This window comes from Topomyia yanbarensis, chromosome 3 (genome assembly GCF_030247195.1).
Source record: "Topomyia yanbarensis strain Yona2022 chromosome 3, ASM3024719v1, whole genome shotgun sequence".
NCBI classification, from domain to species: Eukaryota; Metazoa; Arthropoda; class Insecta; order Diptera; family Culicidae; genus Topomyia; species Topomyia yanbarensis.
Window position 1 is genome coordinate 187023189 of NC_080672.1, and position 15609 is coordinate 187038797.

Consider the following 15609-nt stretch of genomic DNA (forward strand, 5'->3'; position numbering starts at 1 on the left):
CGAGCATAAAGAGCACACTGTCGCCAAAACTTCGTTGACGGTACACGCATTCTTGAATGAAGCTTATACAACAGGTAAAAGAAGTGAAGGGATAGCATGTCTGGGTGCCGACCATAGGCACGTTCTGAAATCCACCAACAACTCATAGGTATTTTGATGACTTTTTGTTGCAGGAGAGTAAAGCGACGCGCTGTGACATCAGTGTGCAACACAAACAAATCTTGTTTATGTTGCGCTAGAGTTATCGAGAGCTCAACATTTCACCGTACGGTGCGGACCGATGTTTTGCTCAACGAAAGAGTATTGAGCTAGGGGAGATTTTAAACGCACGCACACAAGCACATCAACTGATTTTGTATGTGCAAATTATTGACCAGCTTAGTTTCGCTAGGAGGTTTGCAATGCAGTGCTAATCTAGAACTTTTCATTGGAAACAATAATCTTCCCACCGCACTGCAGTTACTTAGGGACCATTCATAAATTACGTAACGCATTAAGGGGGGCGGAGGGGGTACGACAAGTTGTGACATAGGGGGAGGGGGTGTTTACTAGATCGTTACGTAACATGTTTTCTTCGAAGAAAAATTTTTTTTCTTGGAATTTGTTACGTAACAGGGGAGGGGGGGATGGAGAAATTTGTGACAATTTGTTACATCGTTACATACCCCCGTGTTCAAATCATTCATCGCAAGAGTATGGTGCACAAAATCTTTCCGGATTCGAACGTGAAACAGCAAATTAAAGTGGTGAGTTTGATTATTGTCAAATATTTATCAAGTGACGATAATTATTTTTATCTTTCAGAAAAAAAAAACTTCGCAGAGGATTTTAACATAAAAGCACAGAGTTTATTCACCAGCTGCATTTGGGCCCGTTCAAAATCACCACAGTTTTTCAATTCCGTGATCGAAAGTTCTACCTAGCACACTAAAACTATGCTGCAAAAATGTTTATAAACCTCTATGAAGTTTGTAACTAATCTGCAAGGAGTTGCCACCACACTGACTGGTTGACCTTTTTTCGAGCAGGAATACCAATTTCTTACAAAGGCAGCAGGTATGGGCGAGCATCACTACTGTATGCACTACTGCAAGATTAAGATTTGATTAGAGATCCGTACGGCTTGACTGTTGGATTCACCAAGGGAGCGGGAGACTGCGAACTCCACCAGAGAGCCAATCCAGGACCGATCAGTGTGGGTGGGCCTCGGGTGCAGTTTATAAGTATGTAGAATGCACATGCAAAATAATTTGATTTATTGACATTTTTGTTTTCGTCTATTTCCGTTCCCAGAATTACCGGTGTCATTGACAATGGACTGGCCGCGCTCACGTTTGACAGCGACTACCAGGATGGGCACGCAGCTGTAAAAATAATCACGGACGCGTTCGGTGGAATCACTGGAGACAGATCTCGCCGCTCGGAAATTTTGATACCATTAAGCGAACTATGAAATTCTCGGCTGATTATGCTTAGGCCATCCCGGTTTCTATACGAGCGTTGAATTGATACCTTAGTCACTGGGTGAATTCAGGAAAATATAAGAAGCAGATTATATGGAAGATTATTGTTGTAAATTTATTATTTAGTGTAATTCAGTACCGGAATTACTGGGAATAAAATTTTACCGCGAAAATGACAAGCAAGGCAGTACTTTTTGGTCTTGGGCAATGTAATATTTTAGAATTGTGTTGAAGATACCAATAAACCAAATTCCAAGAGATGTGTTTGTGTTTTTTAATGGGTGATTGTGTGTATGTGTTAGTTATTTCGCGATGATGGTTGATGCGCAATAGTTAATGGTTTATGCGCAATAGTTTTTGTGCTCGTATTCAAATTGCTGTATATTTGCCTAGTACAATGCTGAAGGAATGGATTTGAAAGCGGTGGCAGGTTAGTAGAATGAGAGTGGAGGAAGCGTCAGAAATCTTTTCTTATTTCGGTATGCGAGGTGGATGAAGGGAATGCTGGTGTGAGGGTGGTCCAAATCTTGCGTGGTGGATAAGAGTGGGAGATCCGAGCGAGTGTTGGTTAATTGATCTCTGAATCTCATGACTAATAATGATTAGATCGAGTGTTTTGGCGGACAGCTGGTATGGATGTTTATACTTTTGAATGGAGGGACATATTGGTTCAGCTGGTCGAAGACGCATTTGATTTTGGGCATAGTGACCGATTCTTTCGATTCAAATCAATGGACTGTATCTATAACAGATGATCAGACTGAAGGTGGGTGTTTTTATCTCTTAACTCGCTCGAACTGTCGCTCCCTCTTAACCGCTTGTAAATATGGCAAGTAACATTCGTCTATAACGAATAGGATTCGCTGTTTTCAGAAACAGGGATGACTATCTCTTATGGATGGATTCTTTTTCTTAAACATACTGTTCAGACACTAGTTAATGCTCAACTAGCTCAACATAAATAGAAACACGTACTTTTTGAAGAAATCCAATCCACGCGAACCATATCACCAAACACCTAAAAGTAGTTTAGATGCATGTAATATCTATTTCTTTTTGTATTTCAATAGTATAGAAAATCTCTTTATTCTCGAAGATATTCTCCCATTTTATAGATCAATTTATTCTATCTTAACATTGTCAATGCATACTAAAAATAATATATATATATATATATATATATATATATATATATATATATATATATATATATATATATATATATATATATATATATATATATATATATATATATATATATATATATATATATATATATATATATATATATATATATATATATATATATATATATATATATATATATATATATATATATATATATATATATATATATATATATATATATATATATATATATATATATATATATATATATATATATATATATATATATATATATATATATATATATATATATATATATATATATATATATATATATATATATATATATATATATATATATATATATATATATATATATATATATATATATATATATATATATATATATATATATATATATATATATATATATATATATATTTAAGCAAATGAGGTGATTTTTGCTATCAATTTTTGAGTCACTGTCACCAAGACCAAATTTTCAAATCCGATTAGAGCTATGTTCACCTGTTAAAACATGTTAAGATAAGTCTAAGGAACAACCTTTGTTGATTTGTGGGCACTTAGGGCCTATTAAATCAGAGTGTAAGTGATCTTACTATGGGAACATTGTAAAAACATGATTTATGATTGGATATGTCCAAATCAAGTAATTTTTGGTGCAATTTACACATAAAGCAAGAATTTGGGGTGACCCATGTAAATTTTCAAACTTTTTAAAAATGTGGAAAGGTCTAATATATACAGGGTGTTTGGTTCATGGTTAAGAACCTCTCGAAGGATGATTGACTGTCATATTTGGAGAAAAAAATCGTTCTACACACTCCATCAAATCTCAACCGTTACAGAGTTATTGAACTTTTTGAGTTAAAAACTTAGTTGTCTTAAAATAGCGCTAACCCAAAAAATGTACTTTGTATTTCCAATTTTTTAGATCCATTGGATAGGTGAGAAAATTTCCCATTGAAAAATGTCCTCAAATGTTTCAGCTAATGAAGTTAAGTAACTTTTTCATAGTATTTTATTTTAAATTTAACAATTTTGATCGATTTTTCGTTCATTTCGCTAAAATCTTAATAGTTAACATCACCATTTTAATAATTCAAACTGTTAGTCTTGAAGAGTTTCGTAATTTGTTCTTTGACATGATATACTTATCTTATCTTGTTTTGGGTTATTGAACTTTGATGTTTTCATCTCATATTCACTAATACTAGTTTTTATTGAAAAAGTATGGCACGCATTGTACCTTTTCTTATTTTTATTCGAAAGCCAGGGAAGTTTTGCAGAGAAAAGTGTATTAATACCATTCAGTTAGGTGAATTTAGTATACTTTTAGAAGTTAATTAATTTGAAGCCTCAAAACGGGTAAGACGATAAATTCATCAACGCATTCTCTGGCGCATAATGAGAGTATTCAAAACCAATCTGTCATCATCAGACAGCTCTAGATCTACCGATGAATTTCACCGACCAAAATCTTCTTCTAAACTGTCATCATGAGCTGCTGAAATTCGTAAACAATTTTGTTTCTCTCTAATGCCTCCTAGTAACTGAAATCCGCGTTAATCTGATAACACCATTTTCATGAATTATCAAACTTTTGACTTAATCTACTATGTAGAAGAAGTTGTATTCTCCCTGAAGTTCTGAACTAATCTGATCACCGTAAGATAAAACTCAACCTGTCGATGAATTTTGCCAAACATACCACACATCCAAATTATCCTGATCCCAAGAATAGAAAAATTTAAAAAAAAACTTGTTCACTAGCGCCGCCTGGCGGGTCCATTCCAATTCAGTCTGTCTATAATCGAGTAGTCCTTGATTTCCTCAAGAACTTTGCCAAAAACACCATATTTCTAAGTTACACTCTTGAGATGTATCATTACTTACCAGTTCCTAAAAGTTTCTGCGCTCACTAGCGCCGCATAGTGAGAGTATTCTAAACTAATCGTTGGATAGTCCTCGACCTCTCAAGCAACTTTGTTGAAGATACCACCCTTCTAAACAGCCTTTATTTTGAGATGCAGAAATTGAAAGGAAAAATGCGTGCACACTAGTGTCACCTAGCGGGTTAATCCAAAATATTCTTTACATTATTAAACAGCACTTGTCCCCCTGAACTGCGTTTTTCTAAATTATGAGACTTTAGAAGTATATTTATAATGTTAAGAAAGTTTCATTATCATTAGCGCCTTCTAGTGGGCGAGTTCTAACTAATTTGTTCGCCGTATGACAGAGCTCGACCTGCCTATGAATATTGACAAAGACACCACCCTTCCAAATGATCCAAATGGCGGGTCCATTCCAGTTTAATCTATCCATAATCTAGTAGCCTTTGAGCTCCTCGAGAACTTTGTCGAAAACACCATTTTTCCAAGTTTTGAGATATGTCATAATCTACCATGTGCTGAAAGCTTCTACGCCTACTAGAGCCGCATAGTGAGGGTATTCTAAACTAATCTGTTACCGTTGAGTAGTGCTCGACCTCTCGAGCAATTTTGCTGAAAACAGTACTACTCTATGTAATCACGATGTTGATATATAGAAGTATTTTAACATGTGTTGAATATTTGCATTAGCACCTGCGCCGCCTGGTGCGGCAATTGCGAGTTATACTTACTACCATCCAGAAGCTCTGGACTTCTTTTACAAATTTCCCGAAGACACCACCTTCCAAAATAATCAAGGTCTTGATATATTTGACATTGAATCCATTTGATGACAGCAGAATTTACGATGAGAAGTTCGATATATTTACTATTTCTTGATAGCACCCCTGGCGGCATAGTTCCCAACTAATTGGATGCCCTATGACTCTAAGTTGTAGGCCCAAGTGAGTACAACAACTTTGCCAAAGAAATTATGGCGCTACATGCTGACACGGACGAAATAATCGGCCACAGCCCCGATTAGTCGAAATCCCATAAGCTATGGGTATCCTACAACGCGGGTACCGCGCAGTAGGAATCCGCGCAGTAGGAATCCGCGCAGTAGGAATCCGCGCAGTAGGAAGCCGCGTTGTAGGAATTCGCGTAGTAGGAAATCCGACTGTATAACTAAAATGAAATTCAACCAATCAACACCCATTCCGTCTTAGATAAACCCGTAAGCCACTTACCTCTCCCTGCGCTAGACTTTCTTATTCAAGTTGCTTCCATTCTCGGGAGGGTTGTTCGCAGGTTGTTCGTAATTAGCAGCACGATTTCGACAACTCACCAGATTCCGACGCCTCCCAGTGTGAGCAATTTGCCGACGGCCGTACCGGTCTGACCGAGACAGATCGATTTATGCCCAGAAATCCCAACAGTATACTGTACAACAGTGTCGTCACGAAGTAATGATCCGTGTACTTGACGCAGGGAAACCTGTCCCGCATAAATTTCCGCGGTTCGGTCAGCAAAAATCTCCGGATGAAATGAAAGTCTCACCGGAGGTGGCAACCATAGTCCAAGAGGGTTGCTAATTAGAAACTTTCTTTTAGCAAACCCCTCCTGAACTGGGCGCTGTCGTTGCCTCAAATAGCGGTTTCGTATACTTAGAGGTTAATTGACATTATCAATTAACATACAGTTTAAAAAGGTTGCTGTGGTAAACACAATTTTGAGGACGATTTAATGAGGAATGCCGCTATAGGATATACTGCTTCATGCGCCAAGGATTAGTCTGAAATCTGCCCGACAACAGGCTTTCTATTTATTAATAAATCTTCAATAGTGGATAGATAGAGTCAGCATTCGCATCGAAAGTTTATTAATAATATATTTGTTAAAAAAAAACTGAAATTTTCTTCATATACTTTCCCCGCCATATCCTGTGAATCCTCTAACTCTTAGTAAACGTCTATTATTCTGTACTGGTAACGACCCAGCCATGGCAGCGAAACACCGACATCAATTTTCAAGTACATAGTTTTAATCATCAAATAATCCTAGTTCATACTCATATATGAAAAATTCTTCATTCACATCCTAGAGTTTTTAGCATTTGTTTCCGTTTTACACGGAGTTCGGGAAAAACCGTGTATTTGCATTTGACTCCGGGACGATGGTAAAACATACCGACTGATTCTCAGTGACCAGCAGAACGAACTAACAAAATAAAGGTGGCGATTGATGTGATGAGGAAAAGAAGACAAACTGGAATGTTGGACGCCGTACTTATCGTCTTTACAAATGCCTGTTGATGCACCTGATATTCGGAACGTCCGAAGCTTCGATTAGTTGTAATCTGGGCGCTGTTAAACGGTTTCTTCCGCTGTTTTCGCATCCCCGTTACATCGAGTCTTTGGGTGCCTATGCTGATAGGTAGGTCCACTAAATACTATAAATACAGCACTAAACTGTAAAACTATTTATAAAAATTGTAAAAACTATTTATAAAAATTACTGTACGGCGATTTGACACGTATGTGTTTATTGTTTTCTTGCTTGCTACTTATGTATGGGGCAGGGATGCCACTTTGAAATATGTTTTCAACCACAAATTAAAAATCGTAAATAACAAATATGTGGCTGTGTAAAGTATATAAGAAATTAGTGCAAATTAAATATTAAATTTATAAGAGATCTATAATTCTTTTAAAAAAAATGCGACAATCTGCCGTATGTGAAAGAAAAGTTATGCCTAAAATATTAAAAATTAAATATATGTGTGACATTGCAGAAACATCTGTTTATGTGGCAACCCTACTAGGGCGAAAATTTAAGCTGTCTTTACCGCTCAGCTGTGAGAGGATATGGGCATCGCAGCTCTCCAACATGAAACGTTGCATCAGATGTTTTGTATCACAACAGAGCGAAAGTGTTCTCATGCGCTCAAAAAAAATCTCGCGACGGCCATGTTTAACTCAACAATTTGGTCATCGATGACCAATTGTTGAGCAATGTTGAATTTCGAAACACGCCTGTTGTCAGAATGTGAATTTATTTCAGCCAACTGCATGCCCCCACCATCATGCCAAGAACGAATGAGAAGCGCGATTGACAGATTTGTATGCGTACCGCGCTGTGCTACCAAAAGCACAGATTTTTCTATAAAGCTGCAGATTATTGGGGACATTCAAGTGTAGTGAGATGCCCTCTACAAAAGTTTAGAGAAAAATCAGAAATATGTAAACAAACATCGTGCATTTTATTCACATTTTTCAGCACGGGATTTCAAGCATTTATTTTATGAAAAGCTTAGTATTTTCTTTATAATGTCATCAACTAATTGGTCTGGCACCGTATTTTTCAATCTGTTCGTCGGTTCAACATGAAACGAGCGCGCAATAACGAAATCTTATCATCACCTTTACTAGAGTCGCTTAATATTTACATTTTTCGATATGGTTTTTATGAATGGTAACCGACTGTAAACACTGGCAATTTAGACTGAAAAACATTTTCGAAGTATCTATTATCGGTTTCTTATGACTAAAATGAGGTAGGACCAGGGAAAATATGCAAATTATGAGGATTTTGGTAAGTGTTTTTTTCACGATATTTTAACCTCCACGCTCCTCTCTCACTCGAAACATCCATATACAACTAACTCTCCCTGCACGAAACGTAGCCTTTCTCATTTCGACTAACGCGCGCCCGTATAGTGCAAATCAAATGCGATTCTCATTGGAGTGAGGAGTTACTTGATTTTTCTTTGACAGCTAAATGACGCTTTAATTCCCCTATTGTATAGGTACAGATTAGAAAAACTCTAGAAAGAGAACTGCGGAGACTCCATTTTGGGTCGATTGGATTCGCGTTTAGCTGTCAAAAAACGAATCCAATCGAACATTGCCTATCCTTATAACATTGGACGTGTTGCCATACAATGCCGGGGCATACGTTGCCAAAAATGCTGTTTTTTTTCTCCGCAGTTCTCTTACTATGAGTTTTTCTAGTACAGATTAAAATGATGTCTAAGGATGGTACATATTTTTGGAGATAAAATGATAAAACAATAGTTTTATTTGACATTTCTAATACTAAGTAATGTTGAGAAATTGTATATAGGATATATAAATTTACGGAAATTGTTTTTCTTTGGTGTGTAATACAAATATATTTTGTAATTTGACTATTCCAAACAAATGATTTGCTGGCAAATGAACTTATGATTGAAACCTTAACAATAGAACAAATTATTTTTGCACTAAGAATTCAGTGTTTTTTATTTATTATTGACGGAAAAATAAAGCGAGATTGGAAAGGTTGATGTATAAAACGCCCAAATTAACAAAACATTATTCAACTAGCAAAACGATTGCATTAACTTTCTTATTGCTGTAAATTTAGTTACAACTTCTCTGAAAAAGTATTGCGATCTTTTTATTCCCGGTAAATAATATAAAATGTGGCATCACTGGTACCAGCTTATTTTAGTTTCTCTTTGCCGCTCAGCAGCGAGAGGGGAATGGGTGTCGCAGCTCTCCAACGTGCAATGTTGCATCCAAAGTTTTGTATCACAACAGAGCAAAACTTTCTCTTTTGCTCACCGAAAAAAATCGCGGCGGCCATGATTAACTGAACAATTTGGTCATCGATGACCAATTGTTGAGCAATGTTTCGAAACACACCTATCATGTACTACACACGACTCGAACTCATCGCATCGTCCGGACATTATTGTCCATTCCTACTCGTGCGAAAATCGAGAAAGGACTGACGCAAACGAACACGCGGTACCTCTATAAACAGCCTCCCGTATCTGATTGTGTTGCTTATTTTTTTGTTTCGATTATAGAGGTTTTAACCTTAAGGTCATTCGCCTCGTCGGGTTAGAAAAATCTCCTTTGAAAAATTCCTAACCCTATGTGCGGGGTCGGGACTCGAACCCAGGTGCGCTGCGTACAAGGCAATCGATTTACCAACTACTCTACGCCCACCCCTTGAGTTGCTTAGGTGCTCCTAACTATTACACGTTTTCCGAGATCTATTCATTTTCGCTTGTTTTTCAATAGTGCGCTATTGAAATACAAAAACACTATAGCAATAAAACATAATTTCAGTTAATTCCGAATTGTTTGGTGATAATCAGACGGAAATCCGTTCATAAATAACAAAGTTATTACAGTATTCAAAATAGTTACGCAAAACGTGACATCGTTTAATTTTTGATTTTAGAATGACACCCTGCCCCAGATAGTGCAGTAAGACATTTTCAATGTCAAAAAAAAAAAAATTCGAGATAACATAAAATCTCAACGTTTTATGCATTTTGAGGAGATTTGGCATCCAAATGTCTGAAATTTTATGGGGTCCCCCCTTTGAAAAAAAATAGTTCCGGCTTATACGGGAATTTCATACGTGACCTGATAGTTCAGTCTATATTTCCGGAACCATATAAGCGATCCATAGACGTCTATAGGAATAGTATACCTTTCATTTGGCACCATCAGAAGCCGGATAGGGATGACATTTAATAGCCATTTACGAGGATTAAACACCTTTCATTTGAGACTAAGTTTGTTAAAATCGGTCAAGCCATCTCCGAGAAACCGATGTGTCCGTTATTCCAAATTTGGACTCTTCCACCGGGGTTTCCGGAACCGATGATGGTGACCAATGTGGCCAAAGAGACTTTGAATGGCTTTTAGTGACCTAGTACTATAAATCCAAGCATTTTTTTTGTGTATGTTCCCACCACACACCCCGTACCAAAAACACTGCACTGCTGAGAGCCACCTGGCCACGGACACATACAAACCTCAGTTTGGTGACAGTACAGTCGAGTAAAAAAAACAAATAAATTTAGCAAGCTGAGGGATGCAAGAAAAATGCGTAATATTGTATGGAAGGAAATAATGAACTAAAGTAATTCATATGCATGAGCACCCCGTGGAATTTGGGATTCCTATTAAGGGCTCATGCAGATTAAAACATTAAAGACTTAATCAATAATAATTTATAGTTAGGTCCACTTATAATTGGATTACAACAACAAAAACGCTTTTAATCCACCTAGCAGTGTGATGAGACATTTCTTATAACTCTTATCACTCTCTTCGGATATTACATTGTTTGAGAACATTTAGAACTTGATGCTTCGCGATGTTTCTGATAACACATACTACATGGGATAGTGGCAGGACTCAGAGAATCGCTAAAATCAGCATTGGACAACATCAGTGCTAGAAATCTCAAACCAAATCAATGGGAAAGCGAAAAAATGGCCCATAAAATAGACATACAAACGAATTATTGCTGCTGCTCTGTTAATAAAATATCTAAATTCCTCAATCAATGCATTGTGGTGGGAAAACTGAATTTTCCTAAAGGGGTTATATATTGTACTGAGCCAAAAAAATCGATTTTTTTTAGTCGATTTGAAGTTTATACTTTACTAAAATTTCCAACGCGACTGAGAACTAAGAAATCAACGCTTTTTCTTGAAAAAAAGCGATACTTGCAGTGACACTATTCAAAGAAAATCAACAGTGAATATTTCCAGACTTGGTTTTATTTCCTATTTAAGAACTGTTGTGTTTTTTACATCCCAGATTGCATGATTCAGTGATCGAAACCCAAAACTTTATGAAGTATTTGAAATTATTAAATTAAAATTTGTGTTTGCTATTGAAATTGAAAAAATGATAGTATATATAGTATACAGTCCCTTTGGCGATTGTTTACTTTTTCGGTCCCGCCTATCAGCATTGGTGCAATTGTGCTTTTCTCATTTGTCCAGACTACGATTCCATGGCTGGTTATGTTCAATACAATGGTGGAAATGAATATTACATGTTTAGTACGATTTGCACATACGTACAATGGATCGACAGCCACGATCTTGAGATACTATGTGATACTGAAAAATCGCTTGACCGCCGCTGGTTTCAAGCGATGTTTCAGTATCACATAGTAAGATCCGCGAGGTCCGGGTCCTGCCGAAAATTTTCAACTTGTTAAGAAATTTTAAACTAGTTTTAATTTTAAAGTAGCAACCCCTCACTTCACACTCCCTCCGGGCCGGTATGATTGACGATTTTTAGAGTGATTGCATAACCTTTCTATATGGGAAAGGCAAAAATGTACCAAAGTCCAAAAAAAATTTTGTCAAACATTATTTTTTCGAGTTTACATCAAATCTCAATGTTTCATACATTATAAAGTCATTTGGCATCCAAAATACAAATTTGATTTTGAAAATTTTTCATTTCAGTTTATATGGCAATTTTCTGTGTGACTGCACTCTTCAACTCGTAACTCCGGAACCGGAAGTCCAATTAATAAAAAATTCAATAACAGCCGATGGGAAGGTTGTACCTTTCATTTGAGACTAACTTTGTGCAAATCGATCCAGCCATCTCTGATTAACAGAGGTCACATTTTTTTCCACATACACACATACATACAAAAGCGAGCTCAATTTGAAAAGAAATCTGAGGATTATGATTGATTACAGAACTCTGGAATTTTCTATTGGAATGATTTCAGGCAGGAATTTGATATTGATGCTATTAGACAACTGTGAAATCAAGACCAATAGATCAGTTACTTATCAGGACCCCATTCCGACAATTTATCAAAAGTCCTCATGATGTTTACAACAACAGGTTATCAATCTACGGATCAGATAATTGTTATTGTAATATTGAATTAAATCAGTCAGCATCAATAAATTTTCAACTTCAATCCAATTTTTTTTTTGTGTGGTGGGGGGGGGGGGGGGAGTTGTATGGTGTTAAACCCCAAAACCTTCTCTTGGCTGTGCCGTTGCTTGGAGTTTACTTCGCTTTCATTTTCCGATATGTTTCAGATCGATCCGATGGTTATAAGTTAGAAAAATTGCAGTCAGAAGGTTCGTACAAATGAACATTTTTGCACTGATAAGTTATCAAGTTCCTTCCAGACAACTTGGAAGTGTTGGGTGATTATTTCTAGTGGTTGTAGATAGAAAAATGAAATACAAAGTTCGTTTTATCGTAATAATGTTTGGCTTATTTCAATGGATTATTACTATATTGAACAATAAATAGGCGACAAAGGGTAATCCACAAACAACAAGCCATAACTTTTAAAGTATTTAAAATAGATATTTGAAGTCTTCAGTAAAGTTATTCGCAAAGTAAGAGCTATAAATTTGCTGAAGGCATCATTTTGATATAATCATTTCCAAGAAAATTTGTGAAAATATCTCACTCATAGGGAGATTAATCAGTAAAAGCACAATACCACAACAAAGGGCGTATTGCCTCCATCATATTCTCCGAAGATACTATTGACCTAAAATAAGCCGTTTTTGCGGTAATAATAGATTACATGTTTTTGGTCATATTTCTGGCAATGGGAATTGATAAAAATCTTTCGTCCGCATTTAATGTTAAATATCTCTTTTGATAATGGTCCGATTTCAACAATCTATAGCTTGTTCGAAAGGTATTTGTAAAGGTAAAACATATACAGTGTTAATCTACGCTGTCAATTCCGACAGATAATTAAAAAAACTGCAAAAAAAAGCAATTTTTACACACTCAAACATTCATATCTTGGAAACTAAACATCAGAATCAAAAACAAATTAATAGCATTCTTATTGTTTTTTAATTCTTATATTTAAAATTGGTTTGGGAAAGATCCGTTCAGCCATTGCTGAGAAACACGAATGAGAATTTGTCCGTTACATACACACACAGACACACACAGACATTGTCCCAAATCGTCGAGCTGAGTCGATTGGTATACAAGACTCGGCCCTCCGGGCCTCGGAAAAATTCTTGAAAGTTTGAGCGAATTCTATACATTTCTTTTATAAGAAATGTAAAATGTAGAAACTAATATAACAAAAAGAGGTTTCGTCGTTATAAACATTAAAACTAGATACGAAATTAACTAGATAGGTTGATAAGCTTACAAAATAGACTAATAACTATCCTTGTTTTAAGGTAAGTGTTAGTAATGAGCTTGTTACGTTAAGAATAAAATGTCATGCAGTATGTACCCTAACTAGCTATAAGCCACGCAAAATACATAAAAAGCTAAAAATAGCAATTGTAATGTTTGCCAAAATACCGTCAAATTAAACCACCCCGCTCAACCGTCAAATCAAACACCTTACACCGAAGGCGAAAGGCCTTTCGCAAAGCGACGCTTGGAATGAACGCAAATACACATCACCGTGTGATCGAAACGCACTCTCACAACACAACCAAACACAACGGTAGTGCTAGAAACTGCCTCGGCATTGACAATAGACCTTTCTCGTCAGACCTAACCCCCCTTTTTCTTATTTTTGATAGAAAGATTTCGGAATTCTGTAAACATTTCTGTTTATGGTAAGGTTTTTTGATCCATCCTAACATTTGTATGATTTTTCAAAAATTGCAAAATGCAAGAATGTTGAATTTATTTTTCACCAAATCAAGAATTTTGAGATTCGAAATGTACGTTTCGGGAACACTGCTCGGCATATTTTCAATCATTTTATTGGCAACTCTGCTATTGAAGTGGTGAATTGCAATAGTGCATTCATTAATGACTATAAACAAGCTGAGTGAACCTCTGTCAAACTTGAACAGAAAAAAGGAAGCAGAATTCGTATCCATTCCGCTGTCAAATCGTCTGCTAGACATTCGGAGCCACTATTTTATTTGAAATTAGCAGCTTTTTACCATCCAAATATTGCCAGTCCTAAGCATGCCATGCGAAACCTTCACCTTCACTTCAAACTAATTCGATCGATTAAGAAAAGCTACCTGCAGAATTCAGGTAAGGTTGTCCTCGTATGCCTACAAGATAGGCCGTATACACATATCCCAAAAGCTTCGTGAGGCTCACAGATGCAAAAAGGAAAATACCTAATATTGCGATTAATATGAATGATTTCGCGAAACGGTGTTCCAGGAAAATGAGTTCCAGGAAAATGCTAGATCAAAAAACGCACAAGAGATTACATTATAGACGTCACCAAGGACTGATACAAAGTATTTTGCAGTGTGCCCCCGGGAAAAGACAAAGAACATTTTAAGGTTTTTAATATAGTTTAGTTATTTATTCAAAATGTGAAAATTTGCTCCACTTGCTCCTCTGATTTGAACCTACCGCGGCCAATCCAGGCGGAATTTGATTCAAATTTTTTTGTTTGGATTTCAGCTAAAAAGCATCAATCGATTCCGATTTATTTCGCAACCTTTTTTTAATGCGCTTTAAGGACGATTCAGACGATTCATCAACTTCCGTCAACGTCAACGGAACGTCACCGTTCCGTGAGGATAAGTTTAATACTTTTCTCTTGTGCCCGTTCACACTTGCCGTACGTCAAAACGTCCCGTGCCGTTGATGTTGTATGTGAATGCTTCCATTTAACTACATATAACTAATCTTGACGTTCCGTACCGGTGACGGAAGCCTGATGTATCGTGTGAATCGTACTTTAATCCAACAAATCATTCGGAACAGATGAAATTCCGAATGGTTTGACGGAGATATCTTCTGAGACGTGCGTTCGCAAAGAAGCGCTTCAAGTATCTTCACATAAAGTGCTAGTGCTTTCATAAACAATAGTAAGTCCAGCTGGAATTCTGGTTGGCTCCAACCAAAAATCTGACTCATTTTTGGCTGTACTTACTGTAGTACTCCAGTAAGTTTAGCCGGAATTCTTACTGGTTCTAGTTAATATTCCGGATCCATAGTGACACAAACGATTCTAATTAGAATCGGTTGTGTCACTGGAGCCAGAATACTGATAATTTGTGATATACTGAATTTTGTGATATAAAGTCTCAACGAAAGGTATACATCGTATCCCACCCCAAAAACGAGTACCAAGAAAAAATGAAATTCAAGCATTTAAGGGTTAGAACCAGCAGAAAGTCTCGGCTAAACTTTACTAGGACCGTTAATGTTGTGTATGATCGCCTCCATATAAACTGCATGAAACTAATTTTAACGTTCCGTTGATGTACTTTGTCGGGGACGAAAGACTGACGGATCGTGTAGATCGTACTTTAATCTTTCTAGACAATGAAGATAAATATTTAATTTTGAATTAGGTATTCTGGCATTTTGAGGTTT

The 15609-nt window shown here is 36.4% G+C and overlaps 2 protein-coding genes and 1 long non-coding RNA gene across 20 annotated transcripts in view; 2 read left to right on the plus strand and 1 right to left on the minus strand.

Annotated features, from left to right (window-relative positions):
• LOC131691078 (metabotropic glutamate receptor 8) overlaps window positions 1–15609 on the plus strand; it is a 1433400-nt gene that overhangs the window by 1164537 nt on the left and 253254 nt on the right. The window lies entirely within an intron of this gene.
• LOC131691095 (uncharacterized) overlaps window positions 1–15609 on the minus strand; it is a 243315-nt gene that overhangs the window by 113231 nt on the left and 114475 nt on the right. The gene's annotated exons all lie outside the window — the stretch shown is intronic.
• LOC131691113 (uncharacterized) lies at window positions 565–2602 on the plus strand. Its single transcript, XR_009305707.1, has 3 exons — window positions 565–967; window positions 1029–1223; window positions 1294–2602. It is a non-coding gene; the product is annotated as an uncharacterized LOC131691113 (long non-coding RNA).